Below are 22,760 nucleotides of genomic sequence, written 5' to 3'. Positions count from 1 at the left end.
TCGATTTACACACTTCTACAATCACCGCAGACGAAGTCGCGGGTAGCAGCTAGTATACTATACATTCTTCTGATTAGTTTAAGAAATTTCTGCAACTGATTCATTCTCCTTTACACATGCTGCAGGAAAAAACACATTCAGATGATAAAGCAAAATTTTAGTCACAATTTTTTTCATGTGGACATACCCTTACAAAATGTATAGTACTTTTAATAAATACCTCAGTAACATCAGTTGTAGATGTGGCTCTCATCATCATTGGAGGTACTTTATGCCTTTAGTATTTGTGAGTCATCTGGTCCTCAATTGTATCATGTGACGAACACTGTGACTCTCCAACTGACACAACGTTCATGGCTCGAGTGTTGAGTCTAGAATGGAGTGGTTTAACTCAAGTGTGTTGTGGATCAAGTAGGTGGTGCAGCCTCGGCTCTGGGAGTGGGTTCCACCTGCCAGTCCATCACAACTAAAACACCCGAAATTTTGGCATTTTCAAGTGTCGCATTGTTAAAGTGTAAGGGGGCGGTCACACTACCGTTATTGTCCGACAGGTAGTGTCCGCTGCTAATGTCCGTACAAAATCTTGCACGGACATTAGCAGCGGACACTAGCTGTGTCCGTGACATTTTTCATTCATTTCAATGGAGATCGGGTGCGTTGTTTTGCACTCCGTGCCTGTCCTTAAGTGTCCATTCGTAAAGATGTCCGACTTTTCAAGCGGACAGAAAAAACCTACGTCGGGTTTTTCTGTCCGCTTGAAACGTCAGACATCTTTAGGAACGGACACTTAAGGACAGGCACGGAGTGCAAAACAACGCACCCGATCTCCATTGAAATGAATGAAAAATGTCACGGACACAGCTAGTGTCCGCTGCTAATGTCCGTGCAAGATTTTGAACGGACATTAGCAGCGGACACTGCCTGTTGGACAATTACGGTAGTGTGAACGCTCCCTAAGCTAACTATGCCTCCTATATACAATCCTATCCTCCCTGGTTTGACGTGGATAGAGCAGATGTGCTTCATACTAACAGTCACAGGAGGCAGCGCCATCTACTGGATCCAGAGCATACCAGGCAGAACCTGATTTTACTAGGCATTGTATAGAATGCCTGCTTTTCATACATTGCCGGCAACATCTATACTATTTAAAATGTCAATACACAGTTAGATCAGTGATTTAAAGGTGTTTTGCAGCAGTGTTTCCCACACTCATTGCACTAGACATGCACACTCAACAAAACGTTCATCCAGCAGCAGTATAATGTATCCAGCTTAAAAGAACCATAACCAGTAGGTCTGCACATTAGTTAAGGTTTTAAGTTTGCACTTAATCTGGTTCTATACTTCATACCTGTCAAATGACTGCTCCTTTGGTCAATAGCTATTTCTTCCAAATCCCCATACATATGGACACTTAACAAAACCTAAAATGCATGTGTTCTCTATAGGGAGAGGGTAGTAAGATGCTGCTAGACATATCAAGTGGCAGCTTTCTGCCATGAAAACAAACAGATCAGACATGTTGTGTTTCAACATGCCCAACTCTTGTTTCTCTTTCACATTTGCTATCAGGCAATGATCAGCTGGCCTTGCTAAAATTGGTAGGATTCAGATGCTATTCATCTTTGATAGACTAAACAGACAAACAAAAAATGTAAGAAACTGACAATGAAGGCTTTGAAGGAAAGCTAAAGAAATGTAAGCAAATTATATAACATTTAACCATTTGCCAACATCTGTAGTACTATTACTGCAGGGTCTCTGCTGTTCTATACAGTATATAACCAATAGTAATGTCTATGATCAGAGTCTCCTCTGATAGTGGACACTAACTCTTTATTAACTTTTTCTATTACTCCAATGCTCACCATTTCCTCCTTAAGGCCCCACATTGCGGAAATGCAGCTTTTTTTGTTGCTGATTTTGTTGCATTTTTTTTTTTTTTTTTTTTGAGCCAAAAATGGCTGCAAAAGGAATGGGAAATATATAGGAAGTTCTTATACTTTTACTTTCTACTCAATCCATTCTTGGTTTTGGCTCAAAAAACTGCAGCAAAATCTGCGACAACAAAAAAAGCTGCATTTCTGCAACGTCATACCTCCCAACCGTCCCGATTTCCACGGGACATTCACGATTCCGGTGACATGTCCCGCGGTCCCGGTATGTCCTGATTTCAACTCAGATCTGTGTCCAGAGGACGCAGATCTGAGTTGAACACATACGCGGCTGAAGCAAGGAGCTGACACAGGTCAGCTCCTCGCTTCGCCACTGCCGCCGGCTACTGGCTTGTAGACGCGATGTGATGACGTCACATCGCGTCTACAACTGTGCGCCAGTGAGAGAGAGAGAGGCGCGCAGAGTGCAGTGGGGGAATGAGGAGAAGGGAAGTTTAATGTGGAGGTGGAACGTGAAACTGGGGGCAGATGAAGGAGAGGATGGCATGACACTGGGGGCAGAGATGGAGAGGACATGAATCTGGGGGCAGAGATGGAGAGGACATGAATCTGGGGGCAGAGATGTGGGAACATGAATCTGGGGGCAGAGATGGAGGGACATGAATCTGGGGGCAGAGATGGAGAGGACATGAATCTGGGGGCAGAGATGGGGGGACATGAATCTGGGGGCAGAGATGGAGGGGACATGAATCTGGGGGCAGAGATGGAGGGGACATGAATCTGGGGGCAGAGATGGAGGGGACATGAATCTGGGGGCAGAGATGGGGGGACATGAATCTGGGGGCAGAGATGGAGAGGACATGAATCTGGGGGCAGAGATGGGGACATGAATCTGGGGACAGAGATGGAGAGGACATGAAACTGGGGGCAGAGATGGAGGGGGGACATGAAACTGGGGGCAGATGAAGGGTGTATATGAAACTGGGGGAGAGATAGAGGGGGAACATATAATTTACGGGTGACTGTAGGAGGATTATACTGTGTGCGAGCACATGAAAAATTAATGTGAATGGGCGGAGTCAACACAAAAGTGGGCGGGGCTAAATTTGTCCCTCTTTTGGTTCTTCAAAAGTTGGGAGGTATGTGCAACGTGGTGCCTTAGTCTCAGTGTTGTCATTCCTGTTATTTTAGATTTTTAATCGCAGGGGCCATCCTACTTTCATGGAAGCTGAGAGTATTGTGAATGCTCCCAGGTCTGTCATGGCAATGCATCTATTACAAAGACTATGCATCCCCACATCCAAAAATGTCTATAAACGTACAAGAATATTTTTCCCACATGGTGAATGCGACAGTTAGAAGAAAAGGTAAAAAGTGCATTTTTTTTTTTCACTGTTTGAATAAAAAATGATCAAAATGTCAGACATTGCCAAAAATAATACAAATAATATGAATATCTGGCCTTGCAAAATATAAATAAGCTTTATGTGAAAATATAGAAAAGTTACAGGTTCAGAATATGGCAGAAACAATATAAATTTGGTAGTGCCACAATTGTTATGACCCGCAGAATATTGGTACGATGTCTTTTTTGCTGTAGTGTGAAAGCCCTCAAAATAAATTCCATAAGCAAACGGTGAAACTTTTTTTTACTAAATCCCAACCATTTAGATTTTTTTTTTTTTTTTGCATCTTCCCAGTATAATGTACAGAATGTTAAATGGTACCTATAAGAAGTACAATCTGTCCAGAAATAAAAAATAATTGTGGTGGGATGGGGTTAAAATACATGTGCCAAAGATTTCATGAATGTCCGACACACAATTACAATATGAGAGACATGCAATTACAGATTGTACAGCCACCGAAATGATTCTAACACTTCAGAAGTACAGCAACAGCAGATAAAAATGCTGATAAAATCCAAAATGTTATCAGCTGAGCCATTTGACAAGCTAAGGATTTGTTGAGTGATCTGGGGTCATTTGGAAGACAGCCATTTATCTCCATGGATGAAAATAAGCTTTGTGTATACTGTGAATCCCTGCATAGACTCACATATATTTCAATAAATATAACTGGTAATGATCATTTATATCAATAATCTGCACAGCTAGGCTAACACAAATCAACATTCCTGGCTGACAAATCTGATGCATGCTTGGAAAATAGATCTAGTATTCTGTTCATTTATAAGCCTCACATTTATGGTCCAACAATATCATAACTGTGGGGATAACCCAATGTCTACCCTGGAGTGGAATAGATATGAAAGGTTAGATTTTGTTCCTTTGTTTTTCCTGCGATTAGCAGCACCAGATATGTCTGGCAGCCGCTTATCGCACTACTCCCATAGAAATTACAAACTTCTTCAGCCAAGACAAATGGGCATGATATTAGGGGTTGAGAAATAGACCGCACAGACAGATGACCATCATACATCTTATGTCTGTGGCCAACACTAATGAATCACTTTCCAGGCACAGCTTCATTATAGGTGTTGTTGTATAACAATGCAACAAGGCTATAATTCATCATTTCCGAACCTTTTCCATTTTTAATTATAGTCTTGTAAGGCCAGCCTGTATGAGTCATGTGCCGGCTCGCATATATTACTTTTTTAATATTTACAACCTGAATGAATGCGATATACTGATAACTACTTATAACTACACTACCTCTGTAGTCATAGCCACAGGATACAGGAATGCAGATGTTTGTAAGACATTGAAAAGATAATATTGGAGCTCCCCCTAGTGGATAAACATCATTCCTAATCAACATTATAAAAGAATAGCTTACATAGTTGGCCAGTATTATTAATATGCTTTTATTCCTCTGAATCCTTGCAGCTGGCATTCGCCACTTTGTAGCTTTTTGCAGTAATAAGAGTTACATTTTTCTTTTGTTTTTCATAACATTACATATAAGATTGATACATTGTTGTAAGTATCCAAAAGTATTCTGTAGTGATCTAAGCAATATTTAACCTCATCAATACCAATCTGACTTTGCAGGAACTGTAAAATGTGGGGCCTGGGCAGATATTGTAAAACTTGGGACCCTGGCCTAAATGTCTGTCCACCAGATCTCTTGCTGAAATTAGGGAATGACTTCACTCCTCTTTTGGTTTAAGTTGTCAGATTTCAGAAGATCACAGAAGTCACAGTGAAGGTTTAGAATTACTGTCTGGTCCCCAGGCCACACTAAGGTCAGTGCTGGGAAGTTTGAGGTCATTTTCTAGAATGACTTTGAAAATGGCAAAAAGCTAGTTATGCCTTATATATCCATAAAATAGATTCTTATAATTAATAAATATTTAATACGTCCAATGGAGTGAAAAGCTGATTAATATGTACAGAAATTGGAACAGCTCACCTGCTGTGGCTATACAGTATTTCTCCAGGTTGTCAGCAGCCCAGCATATGATAACGGTGCGCGGGCTGATTAGAGGTTTAATCAGAAAATGCAGAACCACCCTATTCCTACGGTTTTATATTTACGGCTTCTATGTTCGCTATATTCTCCGGGTCAGTATGATCATGGTGATGCCGCATTTATATACTTTTTTTCATGTTTTAATAATCTTACAAAAGTTATAAATTTTGAAGAAAAAAGTCTGAATAACCATATTCTGACACCTGTAACTTTTTCTATATTTCAGTGTATGGAGCTGTTTTGTCAGACAATATGTAGTTTTTATTGACACGTGTGATATATATATATATATATATATATATATATATATATATATATATATATATATATATATATATATCCCCTATATGGGGCTCACAATCTACTTTAAAAAAAATGTTATGATCACCTTTTATTCTAATTTTTTTTAAGGAGGCAAAATGGCGAAAAAAAACCATGAATTCAGCCATTTTGATTTGTTTTCCTGCTGTGGCATTTACTGTATGGGACAAATATTTTTATAGTTTGAGTATTTTTGGAATTATGGATGTCCAATGAATTCAGCGCACTATCAGCTTTGCTGGTATAATCCCGGGTGCCGGAGATATCGGTGTTAGTTTTGGCACAGATATTCTTCCACTGTCAGGCTGACCTTACAGTTCAGCATCATCGCTAGGCTGTGAGGAATGCCCCCCTGAGCAGTATTCTTCCATAGCATTGTACTGTCAGAATGGCTATTACACTAGGGTGTAAAGCTCGTATTTCTGACAGTGGAGGGATATCAATGCCAAAACTAACAGCATTGATATCTCTGACACCCAGGCAAAGTTGACAATGGATAATACTCCATGTCTCTCAGGACATAAAATATCCTTTTTAAAGTTCTTGGGCTCCAATGCAAAATCTGTAATGGAGTCCTACCTGCTTGTACCAGAATACCGGTATATCTTATGTAGCAGAGGAAACTTTTGGGTCCTCCCAGGATCCAGGAACCAATATTAGCAATTGCTGCTACCGCAATTCCCTATAGCTACACCCATGGTGAAAATGAACAGTAGTGATATAATTACAAAACAATGTGATACCCTACAAAAGGATCATGTGGACATCTGGAAATGATTTGCATTTCCTGCACTAAATAGCAATTCCTATTGTGTTCACATTGCTTTTATTATCATTCTATTATAGAAGGTCAAAAAACTATGTAAAAGATAACAAAAATACTTCATTCTCCACTGGCTCATTTCCTTTCCCCTTCTCCCCACTAAACTTACATTCATTCTGTAATATCTCCTGAAGTTTGTCTTGGTCTCAAAGAAGGACTGCTAATTTTCAGGAATATCAAATTATACTTCATCCAGCAAACTTAAGTAGAATCTCTCTGTATACTACCTTTTGGGGACATTACAGGTAGTCTCCAGCCACTAGATCATGGACAACTGAGAATTAGAAAAAAAACTCTCTGTATTCAGAAAGAAACTTATTTCAAATAGTGCTTTACTTCAGCCAGTGAGCTTAACAATAAGTTAATACTTCCTGTTCTGTAGAGATCACTTGTCAGCTATCAGGACAGGCAGGATCACAAGGTTATACCTAAGGGGGTGTTCACACTAGCGTCGGTTTACGACATGTAGGATTTAGCTGTCCGCTTGAAAAATTGGACATCTTTGTCAACGGACAGTTAAGGACAGACACGGACTGTAAAGAACACGCATGATGTCCCAGTTAAATCAATGCAAAATGTAACGGATACAGCTAGTGTCCGATGCTAATGTCCGTGCAAGATTTTTGCACGGACATTAGCATCGGACACTAGCTGTCGGACACCGACGCTAGTGTGAACCCTGCCTAAATATATATCACACCATTCAAAGGTGATGGTTACAGCTCCACACCTTTTCCTACCTGCACAATAACAACTGCACAGGTCAAAGAACATGCCTAGAAAACTCTTCCATAAAAGTTAATGAAAAATTTCTATTGTCTGTAACACTGCTCTATATGTCTGAACTGCTATTAACAGATAACAGTTCCTTTCACATTACCTATAAGGTGAGGATCTTGAAACTGTCTTCTTTTACAGGTAACATTGCCTTTTTGCACAAAAAACCCTTCCAGCTTTATTGTAGATTGCACACATCAACCAAAACCAAAGAATCACATCAGACCGGTGAGTCAGGTTGTGTGGCTGCAAAGAGAGGAAATGAAAGATGGCCCAGAAAATATATTCTTCACCACCTGCTTCCTGTCTATGATAAGTACAATAATGCACACAATCATTATTTATCATGTATTCAGAACAATATCTGGCTATTACTATAGTCTTATTCTTTGTTGTAAATTACATGTGTTACCTCTTCACTCAGACATATTAAATGTTCATTTTGCAAGCCAATGACTTTAAAAAAAATTCTGCATTATATTGGAATCAGGGCCGGATTAACAATAAAGTGTACCTTCAGTTCTACACAACTTTTCATAAATGAATAATACAGGTGAAAATAAGAAGCTTTGTAAAATATCTTAAGGAAATCTGTTTCCTTCTCCATTCCTTAAGCTGTACTGCTCCTTATCTTTAATCTGACTGTTTACAGAAGATCACTCTCCATTTCAGTATTCAGCTGACACATAGTGCTCTATGGAACAGTGAGGGGGATGTGTAGGAGGACGCTGCCAGGCTGGTTATTTGATTTATTGCCTGATTCTGTGTACTTGCAGCCTCTTATCTACAAACATAGCAATGTTAAATGTGTACAGAGTACCAAATGTAGGAGCAGCAATTATATAAAATGTGTTTTCTATCCCCTCTCTATTCATCATAGACTAATATGTAGAAAGTAACTCAGCCTGAAACTGGAGAAGAAAACATATTTCTTTAATAAGATATATCACAAAGCTTCATATATTAACCTGTACTATTCATTTACAAAAAGCTTATTATAACTGAAGTTAAGTTTTAAAGGAAGACCCTAGGTAAAATTTATAATACCTTATAGCCATTACATGTAGCAGAGGAGTCTGTAAATGCATCTTAGTTCTATAGTAAATCAGTAACTGTCTTACAATTCTTAAAGGGTTAATATCATATGAAATTATCTATGTCTTTATTGTAAATTAAAAAAACCAAACAAAACATTTTGTTCTGAATTTAGAAATGAGCCACACTGTTTCACATGAGCATTGAATGGTAGCTTGTCACAACCCTGATCTCAGCATCACTAAATGGCGATCTAATCTTGTTAAATGTCCTGACCTATAATAATATATGTATATTTGTAGGATCATGTTGTCCAAATCCTTTCTCTAATAGGTGCTTGGCTTTCAAGGTATATATTAGCCTTTAGATGATGAAGTGACTATTTTCTCCTGTTATGCCTCTAATGCATATTGTAAGTGGAATAGATATTTCAGATTTTGCATCTCACTTCTGTTTCTTGCATATGGCTCTAATTGATTTTGTGCTTTCATGCCTCCTGTTAACCAGATGGCTCATGCAGGCTCTTCATAACTCAGATCAAGATATCCAAATGAAAACGCACACTCGCCTGTTACCTGCAGTTTACAAATTCTGCTCATAAAAGGCACGCTCCTGCCATGACTGGCAGATCAATAGGAAAACCCCATTGTTCTAACATTAATTGCAGTTGTCTTCCAAAAGCCCTTTATACTGTACCAGATGATAAAACACAGCGTGAGAGATTTCTTTTACTATAATTTATGACAATGATGTGAGGGTACTAAGAGGAATAAATAGATATTGGGTAGCATTCGTGGACTGAAAGTAGTTTGGGCCACTAGATATGAAGAGTCAGAAGTCCATTGCTAACCACTATGGTCGTGATACACCTGGGTTGACGTAAAGAGATATTCCATTCTTGGCAAATTGCTGGTAAAGGAATACGTGACTGTAAGTGCCGACCACTAGTGAGGGACTTACAGAAACAGGGGAGCCGGGCTGCTCTATACTGTTACACTCCTATAGACATTAACGGGAGCTGCAAAAGCAGTATAATCCAGCTGAACTACACTTTCTCCATAGCTCTACAGTTGCAGATCGGCCTAGTTAAATATGCTATGATACTTCCATAGCTCACATTCACCTCGATGGAAATGGGTGGTAGAACAGCACCATTGTCCAGTTTTTGCAAGTCCCATTCTGATAGTTGGGATTTGTGGCCAGTTATCCCGATCTTGGTAGTAATTCATCAAGATTGGAATAACCCATTCAAAAATTCCAGCCAAAAATCCCATATTTTAACCGTACGCTTTGTATGTTTTCTCTCTTTTCTCTGACCAATGATCTGGGACCACTTTCATGTGGTTAAGGGGGCTTGGACGCTTGCGCCGCTTTCCGCCCTCTGTGATTCCGATGAAGTTGCAGGAAAATCTGCTTGGGAATAGCTTGCCGATGGTCAGTTTTAAAACCTATTAATTTCAATGGGTTTTTAAAGCAAACCGCTAGTATCTGTATGCAGCCTGTCCACCATGAAACCGTTTTTATTTTTTGCATGTACACAAAGTCCTGTATGTCTGATTGTGTTCAGCCAAAAAAAAAAAAAAAAACTGTTTCCCCGCGGGGAGGCTGCATACGGACACCAGCAGTTTGCTTTAAACTGACCACCGGCAAGCCATCCCCAAGCTGTTTTTCCTGCATTTTTGGCGGAATCACGGTGGGCGGACAGCGGCGCAAGTGTGAAAGCCCCCTAAGTGTACATGCTCAACGCCTCATCACACTTCTGAGATAAACAAGACATAGAGAATACAAGAGATTTAAGCAGGAATGATATTTTACAGATTTATGCACAATGCTAACATTCTTAGGAGTCAAAATCCATTTTATAAAAGTGGTTGATTTATGGTCAATTTTCAACGATTTTTAGAATGTTATAGCTATTCGACTAGATGTTCAATTTTTATCTGTCATAGTAATATCACTTACATAATTGTGTAATACTGTATACACTGTATACAGATAGAAAAGCTCTATATTTATATACAGCAGATTATAATTTATAGCCTCAATGCTGTCTGTCTAATTGATGGCAGAAAGTTAAGACAGCAGTAGACACATATCATTATCATGTAAATCCCCTCCAACTGAGGCTCTGGGACAATGGATTCCATTGATGTTGTCTGACATCTCCTCTCCAGGGAGTCTCAAGGCCAGCTCTGCCACTTCCAGGATACTGGCCTCTCTCAACTGTCTCTTTTAACGATATCCTTCTTGGTGAAGTAATCCCTGAAAAAACAGGATATTGTACAACTTTTGTTAAGGACTGTGTGAAAATGTCCTCCAAAAATGACAATGCAAAGAATGTGTTTTTCCATTTGACATAAATTCACTGATGAAATACTGCCTTCGACTTCACTAACAAAAAAAAAAAAGATAAAACTATCTATTACAATTGGTGGAATGTCATCCTGTCAACACTATACGCAATCTATGCTACATGTACCCAGGGATTCAGAAATATCTGGATATACATATAGTCACACAAGGTAAGGTAGTTTATGATTAAAAGTGGATATTGACTACATCTTCAGTATCATAGATGGTCATACACTGTACTGGAGGGGTAAGGGGCCCACAGCCAGCTGGAGATGGTCGGGGTCCCAGACCACCATGATAGTGGTCTGGGAAAGCCTGGTTCCCTGACCACTATACATATTGTTAATGGAAAGTGGCTCGGCATTTAATTGGGCCCTTTTCCAATGGAGGTCTGCTCAGAGGAGGTGACTAAAAATAACAAATATACGCATCCCCCATGTCACTGCTGAGGCCCAATCACAGGCATAACATCAGGGGCGCATCACCTCAGCCGCAGGCAGAAGAGGGCCAAAGAAAATGCTGAATAGAGCCAGACAGAGCAAAGACACGCAGGAGAGGTAAGACAAGATGAGTATGTGTTTGTTATTTTAAATCACTTCCTCTGGCCCTCCACTTATTATACAGGGAGCGGGGGCCACTGTGGAGTATATAATATTGTCTGGGGGCCACTGTGGAGCATATATTATTGTCTGGGTGCCACTGTGGAGCATATAATATTGTCTGGGAGCCACTGTGGAGCATATAATATTGTGTTGGGTCTCTGTGGAGCATAGTATACTGTGTGGGTGCACTGTGGACATTATAGTGTGTGGGGGCCACTGTGGAGCATATTTTACTGTGTGGGGCCCGTTTACTATTTACACCACACACCATCTGTTTTATAGCAGCTGTGCACTATTACAACAGGCTCTAATAACATTGCATGATGATTATAAAACCAATACTGTGCAATGTAAATAGTGAAGGAGTGTGCCCTATTATGATATGTAGATATGAATGTACATGCTTTCTTGAACACACTTGTTCTGTGTGCATTAGGATATATTTAATGCTCTTCAGGTGGCCATACATATTAGAGTAGTGTAGTTCATGTCTAATGATTTTGATGCTAAAAGCCAATGACCTCATGCCAAGTGTGGCCTCCTGGCCAGGAAAAAGTAGGATCAAACATGCTGGATTTGAATATGCCTTATCTTTTGTTACCAAAGAACACACTCTCAAGGGGTCTGAGAGGAACCCATTTACCCCTTTTCATTGCAGTAGAGCATGCATTATTGGCAAAACAATTAATTTAACAACTATCTTATGTGTATGGTCTGATTTAGGCTAGGAGTACATGGTGACTTTGGCCATGACTCTTTCACTCATGTTAGTGAATGGACTCATACTGCGACCCCCAAAGGTCCTTCCTCAGGACAAGCCATCTATATTAGATCTACAGGATCCGACTCCTGGGACCCCCACAGATCACTGGTACCCAGACAGCGCAGTTTGCAGTATTGTTTACATTCCACAAGCCACAATGCTCACTCGGCATACAAACTGTAGTGGCGAGTGTGGGTACTGCAGTGCTGTCCCATTGAAGTCTATGGGGCAGCTCTGCAGTACCTAAAGATAGGCCATCAAAATCGGTTAACTCCTTTAATCTGGTAATGTTAGTCTCTTCCATTTATGAACAGAGAAAGTCTAGGGGAAGGGGCTTAGATAATGGATGGGGCTTAACAATTATTTTGCCCTAATACAGACAGGGAACAGCAGAGAGGTCTTGTTGCAGTCACTTATTATATTACAACCTATTATATGACTACAAGGAAGATGAAGGGTAACATGACTAAGCTCCTAAGACACAAAGATTTCATTATATATTTTATTTATATATTCAACTGTAACATGAGCCAAAACAGAACCAAATAAAATGAGAAGATTAATGGAGGAAGGACGGGGAAATGTTAATATTATTCTGCAAATTGTCTGGATTGAGCATATTTTATGTGCCCACACAGCTTCATTAGCTTTTGCTGAACACTTCCAATGCCTATTTTTCCCCATTGATTTGTCTACTCAAGCACTAAAGGGAAAGGGAAGTCAAGAATATTCTAATGGTGATCTCTGCGGAAAACAAAGATTGTGCACTGAAATTCAACATGCCCAATCCTACTCCCCCCCCCCCCCCCCCCACACACACACACACACACACACAAACACACACACATATCATTTGTCAGGAGGCCTTTATACTCAAAAGGATTATGTTTTGAATGGACTTTTACCATTATAGAGTGACAGACAAACAAGGAGTCCCTTCCAGCTGTGTCCATTCCCATTGACCCTAATGTAAACAACATGACAGAAGCTTTCTTCCATCATGTTTGTTTACTTTTGTAGTAGAAGAAAAAGTCCTGCATTTAGTGACCATGTATGTCACTCTTCTGCTGTAAAAGTCAGTTGCTCTCATCCTATGACAGATGAGAGCAATGGGCATTAATAACAGTAGTTTGAACCTTCCCTTTGATGGTTGACTGATCCAGCCACAATTGTCATGTGCAGAAGATTATCTGTATGGGTGTATCATAAAGGTTTGTAGTTGAAAAAAAAATCCTTTAATTATACAATTATTTCTGGAAAATAATATGGATTTTTATGGAATGTAGTAGACATGCAAATATATTGTCATTACATTTCTTTGTATCAGAGACAGAAAACAATATAAAAACATGCTTTTCTACATGTTGGACTTCCCTGCTTACATTTCCCAGGTAATTTTATCATATACTACTGGATATGGGAAGAATATGCAAATCTGACTTCCATGATGTAATTAGGATGTCAGTGCCTCAAGTGTGCACACCAATAGAGGGCGCTGACTGAGAATGTGCAAGTCTAACTTCCATGATGTAATTAGGAAGACAGAGTCTCAGACAAACACACCTATAGAGGGCGCTCCCTTTAACATCATGCCGACCTTCTAAGAGGCCTTTGTTTGCAATGATGGTGGGATTATACCAGATACAGTCTTCTCAGCCAAGGACAGCCGTTTCGATGCATTTGCATCTCATCGGCTTGGCGTAGAGAGGACTGATCTGGCAGAGGTGTTTGACTGAGACTCTGTCTTCCTAATTACATCATGGAAGATAGACTTGCACATTCTCAGTCAGCGCCCTCTATTGGTGTGCATACTTGAAGCACTGACATCCTAATTACATCATGGAAGTCAGATTTGCATATTCTTCCCATGTTCCTTTGTAGTGGAGCGCTCATGGCTTAATAAGACTCCACACACCTATATGGTGGTGTCTCATTATGGAGTGACAATATCCCCTTAATACTACTGGATAAACAGCCATTAATACCAATTTACATAAATGCTGAATTTCTTCTAGAGTCTTCACAGTAGGACACTGTGTGTGTCATGGGCAACAGTGAACTGTAAACTAAGAGCATATACTGTATATACCGTATAGATGAAGATGGCCAAGCCATAAATGTATTATATAAACTGTGCCTTATTTGCTCCACTGCATATCATGTATGTGCACATTTTTAAGCATTTTCTTTAGTATCTATTTTCTCTCCTGTTAGTGAATTATGTTGGAGTATATTCACTGCAGGATAGAAGAATCTGGTGTTTTCGAGAATCTGAGGCCAGGGGCAATTAACTCGAAGATCAGAAGAATAACCAAGTTATCAGTCCAGAAAATACGGATTGTTTATTAAGAAGATGCTTCTAAGATGACACACAGACCATAGGATAAAGTACCAGAGCACTGAAAAAGCAACGTGTGAACCTAATCGGAACGCATGATGACTCTAATGTTAGAGACATTGGTTCCTGGTATGGCTGGTTTAATGACTTTAGTCGGCTGATGTAGCAGTGAATTTGTTGGTTTTGCATTCTTTTGCAATACAGTTCAACACAGCACAGCATGCCAGGAAAAGGCCTGGGGTCATAAGCTATGACGATTCAGCAATCTCTGGAGAGTATCCATTCAACTTTCCAGCCTCTCATAATTGGAATGTATGCTCATTGTTCACATGACAAAAATGCATCAGCCTTGAAAATAAGAAACCATTCGAAAATTGTATTATGTTGTTTACTTTTATAAGTCTTATCTGAAACATGTAACATAAATATAATTGCATTGCTTTATACCTTAAGTGAATGTACTGTATTTAATATTGTCCCAAGGATTAGGCTAATGAGACAACCCGAAAGAAGAAGTTGTCTCAGGTGTATAATAAGATTATCATACATTATCGTTGACAAAACAAAATTACAATATTTCACATACGGTTTCGAAATATATTTTACAGTCCCATAGTAATAAAACTTATCTGGTTAATGAGCGCTGACAGCGTTGTCACCGATTACGAGTGTTATGAGCCACATTAGGGCATGTAATATGAGTCACCTTAAAGAATGATTCACTATAATGAATTCCACTGTCTATTCCAGTTAATAGTAATTGTTGTCTAGAACCTGGATGATCCGATAGACCTACCAGTAATGCTGTGCATCCTTTTCATTATAGTGTATGTGAATAAGACTGTACTTTGACATCATTCTTATATTCACATATTCCTAGAGTTTAGATAGTAATAATTTGGCTAATGAGGCAACGGATCTAGAGCAGATCAACTCAGTCAACAGGAAATGCATTCAGTTGTCTTTGACCATAGCATCCCTTACTTCTGTACGTGCTAATCATGTATGGACATGAAAGGTTTCTTTTCAGCCTCCAGACAATTCCTGCTGCTCCCTAATTTAGCTATGCTGCTTCCTGTGGACTCCCCCACAGCTAGAGACCTCCTGCTAACATCAACTATTTGAGCAGTTATGTGTTAGACATGGTAGTATTAAAAAAAAAACAGACAAATGAGCATGTAAATAAGAGAGTGAAAATTCATATAATTCACCGAGGAAGAAATTTTGCAAGTTAGTGGAGTGTAATCTTAGATTGCAAAGCTTACAAGACTGAAGTCTGCCATTTCCTGCACAGGAATAAGCAAGCGATAGTAATATGAATAATTAATATAATAATTTAAAGGGAGTCTGTTAGCAGTACATTGATTTAAAGGGTCTCTATCATTGAAAAAAGACATTTTTAACTAATGACATCCTTGCATAGCCTTTAGAAAGGCTATTCTACACATACCTATTGTATGTAAATTGCCTCAGTAGATTTTGTATGAGTCTGTTTTTATTCGGGGCGTGTCTAAGCAATGGCCGCGTGAAGGCATCTTTTACCTCAGCTCCTGGACACCGAGTAATTCCAGCTGTTCCCCGGGGGTTCTACAGCTCTCCTGTTCCCCCCAGTCATGATGGTTTGCCACATGGGTAGAAAACCTACCCCTTCTTCCCTGGGCAACTCGTAGATAGCCCGGATCCTGCTATCTGCAGCTTAACCCTCAGTGCCGCGGGCCAGTTCCAAGATGGCGCCAGCGGCACCTCTGCTGCTGCCGTCCCACCCGACGCTTTTCAGCCTTCCCTGCAGCCGACATCTTCACAGCCTGGGCCCTCCACGCTCCTGCTACCGCCGCCGGACATAGGATTGATGCCACAGTGCGGCCAGGTACCGTCCTCACTGCCCTGCCTTCACAAGATGGCGGCCGCGACGCTGCTGAGTGGCTGCCCTTGGTGTCTCCCCAGGCAGCAGGCTCATTAACCCCTGTGCCACCACTGCTGCCCTCCACAATGGCACTACCCTCACTGTTGGACTCTGCTAGGGGCCCCAAGCTTGCCTCCATGTCCTCCTCTACCTGCATGCCTCCACCTGCCACCTCTTCCTCTCTGAACCCTGTCTCACAGACTCAAGGTACATCTTCAGCTGACCCTAATGGGGGACCGCTCCATCCCTCCTTGAATGTGGACTCTCACATGTTTGTGCCTCCTGCTGCTATGGGCCTTACTTGCCCTGCTCTCATTACTCCTGTGCTAAAGCCCCCAGGCTCCTTGAACTGTGGACAGTCTACCCATGCTGCTGCCTCTGCTGACATGGACCTGGATTTTTCGGCTACTCCAGTGGTGCTACGAGCTCACCCTCCGTCTGATTCTTCCGATTCTTCCATGCAGGGCAAGATGTCCAGGTCCCACCGTCCTAAACGTCTTAAGCTAGAAGACATATGGAACCTCCTGGGTACCCTGCCCACTAAATCAGACCTAGAAGCTATTGTCCGCAGGTTTGAGGAGAAACAGGAGATCGTCCTAGCAGAATTTAAGTCAAAACTCCAATCCCTTGCTGGTCAGGTTTCCACCCAGCAGCAACAGTCGGCTGCCCTAGATCAGCGCCTCACTGAGGTCGAACAATTTATCTCCACTCAGTATGCCTTCAACCAGCAGGTCTTGCTCCAGGTGGATGACCAAGAGAACAGAGACTGCCGTAATAATGTGAAGCTGAGAGGGGTCCCCAAAGTTCACTCCACAGTAACTGCAATCTTCAATACGGTCCTTTCGCGTCCTGTGAAGAAGGAGATCAATATCGACAGGGTCTTCCGCACATGGGTTCAAAGCGTCCTGCCTCGGATCCCCAGGATGTCTTTTGCAGGATCCATTTCTTCAGGGAAAAGGAGGACATTCTCCAGGCCACCTGGCGGCAAAGTTTGTTTTCCTATCTTGATTCTTCTATTCTGATTCTCCCAGATGTCTCCCGCCGCACCCTTGCCATGAGGAGGATGCTCAAACCGCTTCTGCAGTTGATTCTGGACTCTGGTGCTACATATCGATGGAGTCATCCTTTTCACCTGCAGATCCACAGGAATGGAGTATTGTTCCTCCTCCGTTCTCCTGACCAAGCGACACCCTTGGCCCAGTTCCTTGATCTTCCAGATTTGTCATTGCCAGACTGGCTGGCTTTTCTGCTGCCCCCTCCTCAGCCTGCTGGCCGTTCCTCCTCTACATCCCTTCCTCGGCAGCAGCATCCAGTGAAAAGCTCCTAGTGGGACTCCGGCTGTTACTCTGTATCCTTCTTCTCGGTCGTGATCTTTGGATTCTGTTTTGCCATAACCTGTTTGGGCTCCGGCCAGGCCTGTCATATGTTATTCTGTTGACATCAGCTTGTGTTTCTTAAGGTTTGTACCCTGGCGGAGGTCACCGTGGATCTCAGTCTGCAGGGTCCTCCGTTAGTGTGTCCCGACCCCACCTGTGGAGGCGCTTCGCGGCTTGACCTCGCTTCCTCAGCTCTCAGGTTGGCGGTTTTGCCGTCTCCCATTCCGAGAGTTCTCCCCTTCTTTCTGTCGAGGGGCGGGTCGCGGCGCTGGCTCCCAGGCTTGTTTTGGCCTACCCAGGCCGCTTCCAGATTAAAGGGGATTGATTTTCTTTGTTCCTCCCCTCCTCTCATGGGTTTGTTAGCCCTTAAGGTTATTTATTGATACTGCTCAGGGAAAGGGTGGCAAAGGGTATTAGTTCCATCTTCCCCCCATTAGTTAGGGCTTTGGCAGCTCTTTGGGTGTGTGCTGCGGCCTACCCCTGAGACCTGCTTTAGTGAGCTTTCCCCCACTGTTTGGTGTTACCCGCTCTGGGAATAGCTTAGATCAGGATGGCTTGTATTGTTTGTTTTCTTTTCGAATTTGCTTGTCTCTTCTTTTTTTTTTTTTTTTTTTCTACCCTTCCTTCCCCTCTTCGTTCCCCTTGTTCTGAGAAGAGATAATTTTTTTTTTTTTTTTTTTTTTTCTTTTTTGCTCCGGCTACAGTGGGGTAAGAAGTCCCTTGTTGTGTTCATCCAGGTGACACATCTCTCGCCCCCACTTTCTCATCACCCAGGTACCTTGACGTGTATCACAGTTATTGCACGGAGTCCCTGTCTGGGAGGAGTTGGTATCTTGATAGAGCGCTCTGTCTCATGGCAGTTTAAGGACGCCTCTTCTGATCGTTTGGGTGGGTTCCTGTTTGTTGGGGGGAGCTGGCACCATGTTTATCCTTGCCGATCTTTTTTTTTTTTTATAAATTCTTTATTTATAAACACAAACGGTACAGGAAAAAAGAAAAAAAAAAGGGAACCAGAGCAGAACAACGCTCAACTGAAAAGACAACAACATCAATACAATACCAGGAGTACATAAAAGGGTCCCTCCGGGAACAACAGGCCAGAGGAGGCCCCATTACTGAACAATCAAAGGGGGGAGGGGGGGAAAGGAAGGGTGGAAGGAAAGGGGTTAAGGAAGGGAGAACCAGGGAAGAGGGAGAGAGAAGAGAGAAAGGGAAAAAAAAAGGGGGGGGAGGGGAAGAGGACCCCCCGGCGTCAGGCCATAAACAAACCACAAGACCAGGCAAAACCCTAACCCATGATGTCCCGATACTGCTGGGACCCCTGAAAAAGAATCCAGGGAGTCCAGGTTCTCACAAAAGCCTCGTGGGCATCTCGAAGAGATGCCGTAAGGTCCTCCATCGATTAAATATCCTCCACCTTGCGAAGCCAATTATATAGAGAGGGTGGGTTGGGGGACTTCCAGAGAGCCGGGATACAGGCTCTCACCGCATTAACCATGTGCCGGATTGCCGACTTACGGTAGGCACGAAGAGGGGTATCTGACAAGTGCAGCAAAAAGAAGGAAGGGGAGTTGGGGATGGTAGTTTGAAAAATAAGAGATATCAGGCGGTGGACACCATCCCAAAAATCTCTCAGCACCGAGCAACTCCAGAATACATGCAGAAGCGTCCCCTCCTTCGAGCCACAGCGCCAGCAAAGTGGAGAGGAAGACGGAAAGAACCTGTGCAATCGAGACAGAACAAGGTACCATCTAGTTAGGATCTTGTAACCCACCTCCTGGAACCTACACGCCATGGAACTTTTATGAGCAAGCTCGAAGAGCCGGGCACAATCTGAGTCCGACAAGGACAGAGCAAGATCCAATTCCCACTTACTCAAAAAGGTGGGTCTGTGGCCTGGAGGAGGAGAGACCAGCATCGCGTAGAACTCCGCCAGGGAGTGACGGAGGAGACCAGATCCAGAGCAGGCCGTCTCAAAGACGGTGAGGGGCCTGTCAAAATCATCAGAGCTGGGCAGCGAAGAGAAAAAATGGGAGAGCTGCAACACGCGATCCTTGCCGATCTTTATCTATACTCCAGAAAGTGTTGGACTGGTGCCATAGATCCCCCTTCGGACAGTGGGTCACCTGGGAAAGCGCCTTCTCTGACTCCCCTCCTCGCCTGCTCCCCCAGCTGGACTCAAATGTTTAAAGAGGACCTTTCACCACTTTTGGGCACAGGCAGTTCTATATACTGCCAGAAAGCTGACAGTGCGCTGAATTCAGCGGACTGTCGGCTTTCCCGATCTGTGCCCGGTGTGAAGAGCTTACGGCCCGGTACCGTAGCTCTTCTATGGTCAGAAGGGCGTTTCTGACCATTATCCAGGAACGTCCTTCTGCCTCGCGGCGCCTATCGCGCTGTGCTGTGGAGCGGGGAGGAACGCCCCCTCCCTCTGCTCACACAGCTTGTCCGTAGACTAGCATTATCAGGAGAGGGAGGGGGTGTTCCTCCCTGCTCCACAGCACAGCGCGATTGGCGCCGCGAGGCAGAAGGACGTTCCTGGCTAATGGTCAGAAACGCCCTTCTGACTGTAAAGCGCTACGGTACTGGGACCGATAGCGCTTTACACCGGGCACGGATCGGGAAAGCCGACAGTGCGCTGAATTCAGCGCACTGTCAGCTTTCTGGCAGTATATAACACTGCCTGTGCCCAGATATGGTAAAGGCCTCATGTTGTGAAAAAGCTGCTTTTTTGTTGCAGATTTTGATGCATTTTTTGAGCCAAAACCAGGTGTGGATTGAGCAGAAGGGAGAAGTATACTTCTTATAAATACTGTATTTTCCATTCCTTTTGTGCCCACTTCTGGGTTTTGCTCAATAAACACAGCAAATTCTGCAACAAAAAAGTAGTGTTTCCACAATGTGGTGCATTAGTGTAAAATAAGTATTTTATGTTGTTAAAGAGGACCTTTTACTAACTCCAACAAATCCAGCTCTTTACATCATGTAATATGCTTTGCTCCATTGATTCCGGCGCACTTGGAATTTTATCTCCAGCCCCCACTGTTCCCAAGAAATACATTCTGTTAGTTTTGGTGTCTGATATGCCATTTACTGTGATTGGTTTTATAGCCAAACAAATAATGCAAAGTCGCCAACAAAATCCCAGGACCTTTTAGATCCCTCTTAGATGATTTTTTATATACCTTCTATATATAATCAGACAGTCCATTAAAAGTGAACCTAGTTCAAGTACATTACTTTGGGAGTAGTGCATCTGCAGGACTGTGCCCCAAATTTCCGTTTTTGCAAATTCATAAGCTAATTACCCCACCAACTGATCTTACTGATACATAGTTACATAGTAGATGAGGTTGGATAAAGACATGAGTCCATCAAGTCCAACCTGTAACCCTACAATCCCCTACAGTGTTGATCCAGGGGAAGGCAAAAAACCCCATGAGGCTCATGCCAATTGCCCTATTTCAGGGGAAAAAATTCCTTCCCGACTCCAAATCTGGCAGTCAGTATAAAACCCTGGATCAACGTGTCCTTAAAATCTAGAGACCATAACCCATTATATTTTTCTCTTCAAGAAAGGCATCCAGGCCCACTTTGAACTTGTTCAGTGAATCCACCATCACCACTTCCTGGGGCAGAGAGTTCCAGAGCCTGTTTGTTCTTACTGTGAAGAATCCCCTTCTATGTTTCTGGTGAAACCTTCTCTCCTCCAGACGTAGTGGATGTCCTCTTGTCACTGTCACTGGCCTAGGAGTAAAAATATCCTTAGAAAGTTCTTTGTATTGTCCCTTCATGTATTTGTACATTGTTATTAGATCTCCCTGTAGACGTCTTTTCTCTAAACTGAATAACCCCGAGTTTGTTAATCTATCGTTGTACTCCAGTCCACCCATTCCCCTAATAATTTTGGTTGCCCGTCTTTGCACTTTTTCAAGTTCACTTATGTCTTTCTTGTATATCGGGGCCCAAAATTGTGCACAATATTCTAAGTGTGGCCGTACCAGTGATTTGTATAGAGGCATAACTATGTCCTTGTCATGAAAATCTAGACCTCTATTGATGCATCCCATAATTTTATTTGCCTTGGCAGCAGCTGCCTGACACTGGTCATTAAAGGTAAGCTTGCTGTCCACCAAAATCCCTAAGTCTTTTTCATTGACAGTCTTACCCAGTAATTTACTATTAAGTACATACTCATACATTTTATTACGTCGCCCAAAGTGCATTACTTTACATTTGTCAACATTAAACTTCATTTGCCAAGTCTCCGCCCATGCTTCCAGTTTCCTTAGATCCCCTTGTAATATTCTACTATCCTCCTCATTATTGATTACCTTACAAAGTTTAGTATCATCTGCAAATATAGACACCCTGCTTTGTAAACCCTCTACGAGGTCATTAATAAAGATATTAAACAAGAGAGGACCTAATACTGACCCCTGCGGCACCCCACTGGTGACTGTGGCCCAGTCTGAATATTTACCATTAACAAGTACCCTCTGTTTCCTATCAGTGAGCCAGTTGCTAACCCAAATGCATATGTTTTCCCCCAGTCCCAACAATCTCATTTTGCATACCAACCGATTATGTGGAACAGTATCAAAAGCCTTTGAAAAGTCCAGGTACACCACGTCTACTGCATTACCCATGTCCAGTCTTGAACTTACCTCCTCATAGAAGCTGATCAGATTAGTCTGACAGGACCGATTCCTCATAAACCCATGCTGATTTGGTGTTATAGGATTATTTACATTGAGATACCCCAGGATAGCATCTCTTAGAAAGCCCTGAAATATCTTTCCCACCACAGAAGTTAAACTTACTGGCCTATAGTTTCCAGGTTCCCTTTTACACCCCTTTTTGAAAATTGGCACCACATTTGCTATTCGCCAATCCTGTGGAACAGACCCAGTCATTACTGAATCCTTAAATATTAGATACAAGGGTCTATCTATGACCATGCTTAATTCCCTCAGAACTCAGGGGTATATACCATCTGGACCGGGCGATTTCTCTATTTTAGTGTTTTGCAGGCGGCGCTGTACTTCTTCCTGGGTTAAGCAGGTGACATTTAATTGAGAGTTTACATTACCCCTAATCATGTTGTTGGCCAATGGATTTTCGTTTGTAAACA

This window comes from Leptodactylus fuscus, chromosome 3 (assembly GCF_031893055.1).
Source record: "Leptodactylus fuscus isolate aLepFus1 chromosome 3, aLepFus1.hap2, whole genome shotgun sequence".
Lineage (NCBI taxonomy): Eukaryota > Metazoa > Chordata > Amphibia > Anura > Leptodactylidae > Leptodactylus > Leptodactylus fuscus.
The sequence above is the reverse complement of the archived record's forward strand: the minus strand, read 5'-3'. Positions refer to the sequence as shown.